An 8,994-nucleotide genomic window follows, 5' to 3' on the forward strand; every position below is an offset into this window, starting at 1 on the left:
CCGTTTGCTTTCTTTCTTCTTCCGTTTGCTTTCTTTCTTCTTCCGTTTGCTGTTGTTTCGGTGGTGGTCCCTTCAGCAGTCTGTTGGTGGTCCCGTGAAGTGAAGTATTTGAAGATTTGGTGGTCCCGTGTTCCGTATTTGAAGTTTTATTAGTGGCTGTTGTTCCTATTTTGTCGGAGGTACGCGTTTATTTCGTTTTCCGGTTAGCTTTTAGAGAAGAAAAACAGTAAAAAATGTATCCGGAAGAAATTTTAGGCACAGAAGGAGGAAGTCCGGAATGACCACTTCCGGATGAAGGTCTTCCGGAAGTTACGAAGGCCAATTCCGGAAGAAGGTCTTCCGGAAGTAGTTTCCGGAAGCACTTCTTCCGGAATTGGCCTTCGTAACTTCCGGAAGACCTTCATCCGGAAGTGGTGAAGGCCAATTGCGGAAGAAGTTCTTCCGGAAACTACTTCCGGAAGCACTTCTTCCGGAATTGGGCTTCGTAACTTCCGGAAGACCTTCTTCCGGAATGTTAAATTATTAGTAATTTATTTTAATTTCTGTTTTATAATTTTTTTAATTTCTGTTTTATATATATTTCTGTTAGTTAATAATGAATTATTGGTTTAATTAGGTATAATGATATATATTGTGGATTAGAATTTTTTTTGTTTTATAATGGTATATATATATATATATATATATATATTTCTGTTTTATAATTTTTTTTATTTCTGGTTTATATATGTTGTGGATTATTGATTTAATTAGGTATAATGGTATAATATTAAATGATTTAGGTAACTTAAATGTATAATGGTACAAAAATGTTTTATTAGTTGTTTATTATAGTGATAAGTTTAGTTTAAGTAAATAATGTAGTTATAAATTTAGAATATAGTGATAATTTTAATATAGTCGTGTATGATGCATATGTCCTATTAATATGTTTGTTATTTAAGGTGTAGTAAATTTTTGGATGTGGTTATATGATAATTTGAATGTACTTGTGTATGATGCATATGTCCTTAAGATGGACGAAGATCAATGGAGGTATGACTTTGCGATGTCACAAGAAGTTCATATGGATTATGATTATGATAATCAAGAAGAATGTGGAGTGAATGAACGACATGTCGATTGTTCAAATGCTTTTAATACATCTCAGGTAATCATAGATAATTTGAGTCATTGGTTGAATTGATGGTTTGTACGAAAATTAATGTGTTAGGGTTGCGTTGTAGGTATTCGCTACTCGAGATGATGTTTTGCAATGGGCTCGAACAGTTGCCCATGAAAATGGATTTGTTGCAGTGATTATGAGATCTGACACAGAGACCGATAGCAGAGGAAGAAGTTCATTTGTGTTAATTGGGTGTGAAAGGAGTGGTACGTACAAGTGTAGAAATAAAGAATTCGTTAGAAAAGACACCGGGAGTAGGAAATGTGGTTGTCCCTTCAGGCTTCGTGGGAAACCAGTGCGTGGAGGGGAAGGTTGGATGGTGAAGTTGATCTGTGGGATTCATAATCATGAATTGGCGAAGTCCTTAGTTGGACATCCATACGCCGGGCGATTGACTAAGGAAGAAAAGAAAATTATTGCTGATATGACAAAGTCGATGGTGAAACCGAAAAACATCTTGCTAACGTTGAAGGAACACAATGCCGACAGTTACACCACGATAAAGCAAATTTACAATGCAAGAAGTGCATATCGTTCTTCAATAAGAGGAGCTGATACCGAAATGCAGCATCTGATGAAGCTTCTCGAACGTGATCAATACATTCATTGGCATAGATTGAAGGATGAAGTTGTGGTGCGTGATCTGTTTTGGTGTCACCCAGATGCAGTAAAGTTATGCAATGCATGTCATCTGGTGTTTTTTATAGACAGTACCTACAAAACAAACAGGTACAGACTCCCACTACTTGACTTTGTTGGAGTGACACCAACGGCGATGACATTCTCTGCTGGGTTTGCATATCTGGAGGCTGAGCGTGTTAATAATATTGTATGGGCTTTGGAACGATTTCGAGGCCTATTTTTAAGACACGATCGCCTCCCTCTTGTTATTGTCACTGACAGAGACCTAGCACTGATGAATGCAGTGAAAACTGTGTTTCCCGAGTCTACTAATTTGTTGTGCAGGTTTCATATCGATAAGAATGTGAAGGCGAAGTGCAAATCTTTAATCGGGGAAAAAAATGCGTGGGACTATGTAATGGATAACTGGGGTACTTTGGTTGATTGTCCGTCCGAATACGAGTTCCATGAGTCATATCAGAAGTTTCAAGTTGCTTGTTCGCCTTGGCCGATGTTCGTTGACTATGTTAACGACACATGGATTATCCCTCACAAGGAAAAATTTATTACAGCATGGACGAATAAGGTCATGCACCTAGGCAACACAACAACAAACAGGTATTAACAACTGATTTCATTTGTTAGTAACGATTAATATTAAATGGTATTTAATTGTTGTATATTTTCATGTTTGTTGTGTATTTTAAATGTAGGGTTGAATCAGCTCATTGGGCTCTCAAAAGAGTACTACAAAATAGCGTTGGAGACCTATGTAGTGTTTGGGATGCCATGAACAACATGATCACGCTGCAACACGTTGAAATTAAAGCATCCTTTGAAACCAGTACGCATGTGGTTGGCCATGTATATAAAAAAACCTTATACAAGAGGCTTCTTGGGATGGTTTCGAGGGATGCTTTAAATCAGATTGCTTCTGAGATTGACCGTCTACGTTATCTCGGCAACAATCTCTCTTCTTGTGGTTGTGTGATGAGAAGCACGCACGGGCTTCCTTGTGCATGTGAGCTTTCTAGGTATACTGCTAGCAGCATCCCATTGGAGTCAGTCCATCTTTTTTGGAGGAGACTTTGCTTTTCAGACCAAGGGTTATGTGAGACGGAAGTCACCATCAAGGAAGAAATAGAGGTCATATCTAAAAGGTTTGATGAACTTGATGTGGCTGGCAAAGTAAATCTGAAGAGTAAACTTCGAGAAATCGCATACCCTGATCATAACTCTATGTGCCCTCCTCCATCAAAGGTGAACACTAAAGGTGCACCGAAGAAACCGATGAAAAGAAGTCAAACATCCACAAAGCGTGATCCGTCTTACTGGGAGTATGTTGATGCTTTTCATTCTGTTCAAAGCAGCAACTCTCCAGTGAAACGAAGTGCATCATGTTCTCAACCGCGTCAGCCAACAAGGATCATCCCGATGTTGGATCAATTTGCGTCATTTTTTCAAGGTTTCATTCGTGACGTTGTGGATGTGAAAGCGGACGGTAACTGTGGATATCGGTCCATTGGCGCTTTATTAGGTATGGGGGAAGATTCGTGGCCGTTAGTGCGTAATGAATTGCTTAAAGAACTTGGCAGGTGGTCGCATGAGTACATGAACCTCTTCGGTGGCACAGAGAGATTTGAACAATTAAAGTTGTCCCTACTTGTTGATGGATTTTCAAAGGTATGTTTTTAGGTTAATTTTTTTTAATAACAATGTTTAAATTACTTACATGTGTATGTTTGGTTCATTCAGGTTAGTGTGGACAAGTGGATGGATATAACAGACATGGGATATGTGATTGCTTCACGGTATAACGTAATCCTTGTATCGTTGTCCCAACAACAAAGCATGACATTTTTCCCTCTTAGAAGTCAACCACCACCTGACTCTTCTGGCCACCGCATCATATGTGTCGGTCACGTGTTTGGAAATCATTTTGTTCAGGTACATTGAATATAGTTAGTGTAACAATTATGCAATGACTTCGCTTGTTCGTTTGGCACGGTCAGCGCATGATATAATGTTTGTTCATGTACAACAGGTTTATTTGAAAGACCATTGTCCGTTGCCGCCCCCAGCGCTGTTGTGGTCAACCAATTGTTATTCTCAGGCAAAGCAATGGGCAATTCCATATATTAGTAGAATGCAGGAATACACAAGCTTGATGTCATTCAAAACACACTATGTAGACCTAAATGAAGACTAAACATTCATTGTTTATTTATTTGTATTCATTATGCGATATAATTCGTTGTAACCCGTCACTAACCAATTAATATTATCAACTACTCGTTTGGTTAAGCAAGGAAATTGTTGGTCCAACAAAAATCATTTACGCGTACAACATACATCATTGTCATAATTGACAACACATAATGACATGCATGCGTGTTACAGTTTGAGCGTGACAACACATTGGTTGACTTCAGTACACATTTTGAAACTAGCAGTCGCTCAACAACACATTGGTTGACTTGACTACACATTAGCGACAACACATTGGCTGACTTGACTACACATTTACGCGTGTCTATTTTTTTGTAAACAAAGTTAAACAAAGGCTCGGTCACAACCATCTATATATATGGCAGACTAGGCTACTAAATCACACATTATCTTGCTTTCAAATAATCTCCCAACTGATACACAAACTATGGCATTTCTAGGAGAAACTAGCAGTCAGACGATTGTCAACTCAAGGTTGGCTTTCATTTATCCAAATGGATCGATTATTCACAATGATACTGGGGTTTACTTCCAAACTTCAACTCCGGTGCCCATTCGAGTACCAAATAGGTGTGATTTTGCAAGCCTAAAAACCAGAATACACAATACCCTTCAACTATCCGACAAACAATTTTTGGATGAAATTCACTACCGGAAGCCATTCACCGATACAGGTAACCAAATTCGCTTTGAGTGTATCAAATTGATAAATGATGACGATGTCAACACAATGTTAATGTGTAATGATCAATTTTCTTGTGTTGGTCCGATTGAGTTATTATGCACCGTTGGAAGAACACCAGATGGAATAATAAACTTACTTGAACGCACTATGCCTCGTATTCATGACGCGATCCTGTATTACAACGGCAAATGGAACATGCCACCGCAGAACAAATTTGTTGGTTGCGCGTTCACAGGAAAAAATCCTAAGAAATTTCAAATTCCTTCAACATGTACCATCGATGAACTGAAGAATTTAATCAAGCAAGTTGCACCTAAAGGGATCCCCCCTCTTGGAATTCACGAATCACAAACGGTAAGACGATTGTTTTTCCGCCAACCAGCTCGGTTTGAGTATTCAGATACGGTTATAAAATATGAAATAAATGAGCTGATCACCAACGAAGAACTGCTGAAGGTGTTAGTACAATCTAACTACTGGAAAAAATATGGACCAATAGAAATTTTAGCTGTCTTTACTAAATATGTTGAAGACGAGGTCAGTGGGACGTCGCTAAACAACTGAATGTCATGTTTAATTTTTTTGTTTTTTTGTTGATGTAACCTTTATATGTTTACGGCGTGTTTAATTCCCATAATAAAGTTGAATGCGTTGTTTCAGTGGTCCAAAAATTTAATTGTTAAAAGGGTTCATTTCGTAGTTTTTTGGATTTTGAGACTTTGTTTTGACGTGTTAGTTGACGGGACTGGGGAACGGGACTATTTTTTTTGGATTCTTTGACGTCCAAACATGAGAAATGGCCGCCCTCCATTGTCTCAGGGCACAGGCACACCCACGCAAAAAAATCCCAAACATGGGTATTTGAACATGGAAAAAGGGTTCATTTCCTATTTTTTTGGATTTTGAGGCTTTGTTTTGACGTGTTAGTTGACGGAACCATGGAACGGGACTATTTTTTTTGGATTCTTTGACGTCCAAACATGAGAAATGGCCGTCCTCCGTTGTCTCAGGGCACTGCCACACCCACGCAAAAAAATCCCAAACATGGGTACTTGAACATGGAAAAAGGGTTCATTTCCTATTTTTTTGGATTTTGAGGCTTTGTTTTGACGTGTTAGTTGACGGAACCATGGAACGGGACTATTGTTTTTGGATTCTTTGACGTCCAAACATGAGAAATGGCCGTCCTCCGTTGTCTCAGGGCACTGCCACACCCACGCAAAAAAATCCCAAACATGGGTACTTGAACATGGAAAAAGGGTTCATTTCCTATTTTTTTGGATTTTGAGGCTTTGTTTTGACGTGTTAGTTGACGGAACCATGGAACGGGACTATTTTTTTTGGATTCTTTGACGTCCAAACATGAGAAATGGCCGTCCTCCGTTGTCTCAGGGCACTGCCACACCCACGCAAAAAAATCCCAAACATGGGTACTTGAACATGGAAAAAATATTCATTTATGTAATTCTTACAAACAAAACTCATGATTCTAAAAACTATGTTTTTTATGTAATTCTTACAAACATGGAAAAAGGGTTCATTTATGTAATTCTTACAAACATGGGTACTTGAACATGAAAAAAAGGTTCACTTATGAATTATTAATCATTTTAAAAACTTTTATTTTTTATATAATTCTGACAAACAAAACTCATGATTCTAGGTTCCTTTTTTTAAAAAATAAATTTAAAACAACCGTAAACTTCGCTTAAGGACCACAAACAATCGGAATAACAAACTATATTATAAAATAATAAACTGTGCAAAACACGTCAACTATATTAAACAAAAACTGTAATAATTACAAATATTCATGTCAACTACAACACAACAAAATAAATACAATGATCAATGGTCCGTGCGGCGTCTCTGACGAGCCCTGACCGTCCCATCAGCACTGGGTCCCCCTCTCGCGATCGTCAGGCAGTCCTGCATAATGTCATATAACTCTGTGCCTGCAGTGACTATCCTAAGGTTGAGCACACGCTCCAACCTCTGTGCAATCGCCTCATATCCCTCGTAATCATCCTGTCAAAGTCAGTAAAAACATTTATTATGAAATTCAAAATAAACAACAACTCATAAAACATTAAACGCGCAAATAATCTTACCACATATGGAGGGGGGTCAAATGCCACTGGAACCTGGGGGCTGGGCGGCTGTATGTAGTCCTCAGGGTCTGCAGCTGGTGCATCCCTCTGCTGGTCAGCTGCCTGGGTCGGTGTCATGAAAGGGTGAGATATGCGGAAAAACCACTCAATGTAATCCGCAGATACCTGCCCAGGCACTAAACAAGGCTGACCCGTAGGTAGTAAGTGATCCGCAAACTCCATCCACCTGTCATCTATCTGATCCTGTGACAATCGTGCACTAACAGGCGGCGGAGGGATGCTCTGGATGTAACCGAACTGGCGTACCACCCTCTCCGGTCGAACTGCGACGATCATAGGACCCCATCTGAGCTGACCCTGGAACGATGAAATCTCCTGAAACGCCCTAACACCCCGATGCTCCGTGTACGGCAACCAGGACACATCTGTGACGGTCAAACCATCACAACGTGCCCTGTAGGGTGCTCCTGTGATGCCCTTCATGTGCGCCTTCGACGTCAACCACCGGGAAGCACGTGGGGACGTCTCCTGGTATGTGTCGTCAGTCACGCACTGATGCACACTAGGGAAGTGCTCATAGATCCAGCACTACACAATAATTGAGGTTAACATAACATAAAAACATGTTTAAATCATAATCGAACCTAACATATTAATAAACACAAAATTTACCTGAAATAGCGTCAAGTACCCCGCAAGCTGTCGGGTGGTGGTCCTACAAGCCTCATCTAACTGGTCGTACATATGAACCAGCGCGGCAACCCCCCAAGCGTAACCACCACTATGAGCGAGGTCCCGGAAAGCGTCAAGGTGGACCACATGCACGTATGTTGCACTCTTATTAGCAAAAAGAGTGCAACCGACAAGGTGCAGCAAATAAGCGCGAGCTGCGACAATCCACCGCCGGGCCTGACATCTGGTCTCATAAATGTCACGAACCCATCCTAATCGTACATATGCTCCACGTGTGAGTGCTGTCTCGGCTCTGGCCTCCTCCGCAGACACTTCCAGCAACTCCGTGAGCAAGAATCTGGCCTCCTCCGTAGAAAGAGCGTGGAAACTGTGCAAGGCGCCAGTGATGGGCAAATGTAGAATGGACGACACATCATCCAATGTGATCGTCAGCTCTCCTACTGGAAGGTGGAAGGTGCTAGTCTCACTGTGCCACCTCTCCACAAATGCGGATATAAGTCCAGGATCGCCAGTAATAACTGAACAATCTATCAGTGGACTTAATCCTGTGGCAGCCACCAGGCCTTCAATCTCAGGCACTGGCCTCCCAATCAGTGTCAGCTTCCTCCCATGTGACACTAACTTCAAATCAGGACGTTCCTGATTTGAAGTACAAATTATACAATTATTAAAAAAAAATTAATCATAAACAATGACAAATAATTAACAAATTAAAATACCTGTCCACTCCACACGGCATGTGCAACATGCTCGGCAAATGATGTGAGCACTGACGGGTCACGTGGACCACCAGGGAATCCCTCTACAGCATCATCACCATCTGACCCCTCACCACTATCAGCACCCTGTGCATCCGCACGCATCTCAGGTGCCTCCGTAGGCTGCTCAAGGACATCATCAGTCATGTCAGCGACGTCCTCAGCCATATCACGTCCCTCCGTAGTCATCTGATGAACGCGTAGCCTACGGGCTGAGGCAGTAGGCCTACGCCTCTCGGGAACATCGCCAGCATCCTCGTCAGCAGCTCTATCTCTGCCTACAACTCTACCTATGGCACGACCTAAACCTCGTGTTCTGGCCATGATCTGTAAATCATGTCGAACACGTATTTTTTTCGGTCAAAATATACACAATTTTCTTTATAAAAAATCAACTTTATTTATAAACAAATAAGACTAACTTAAATCAAATTATTTTCACACATACACGACCTAATTTAAAAAAAAAAATTAAACAACTTCATTTATATAAAAAAAAACAACTAATGTAAAATAAAATTATTAATAAACATGCACAACTTAATTTTTTTAAAAAAAAATTAAACAACTTCATTTATAAAAAAAAAACACAACTAATATAAAAATAATTCATTACTAAACATCCACAACTTAATTTTTTAAAAAAAATAAACAACTTCATTTATAAAAAAAACACAACTAATGTAAAAAAAATTAATTAGTAAACATCCAACTCTTAATTTAAAAAAAAAA

The 8,994-nt window shown here is 39.9% G+C and overlaps 1 pseudogene; it reads right to left on the reverse strand.

Moving 5' to 3' along the window:
• Window positions 1-7,333: 7,333 nt before the first annotated feature.
• LOC114382438 lies at window positions 7,334-7,786 on the reverse strand (annotated as a pseudogene).
• Window positions 7,787-8,994: the final 1,208 nt, after the last annotated feature.

Source organism: Glycine soja, chromosome 13, assembly GCF_004193775.1.
Source record: "Glycine soja cultivar W05 chromosome 13, ASM419377v2, whole genome shotgun sequence".
Classification (NCBI taxonomy): domain Eukaryota; kingdom Viridiplantae; phylum Streptophyta; class Magnoliopsida; order Fabales; family Fabaceae; genus Glycine; species Glycine soja.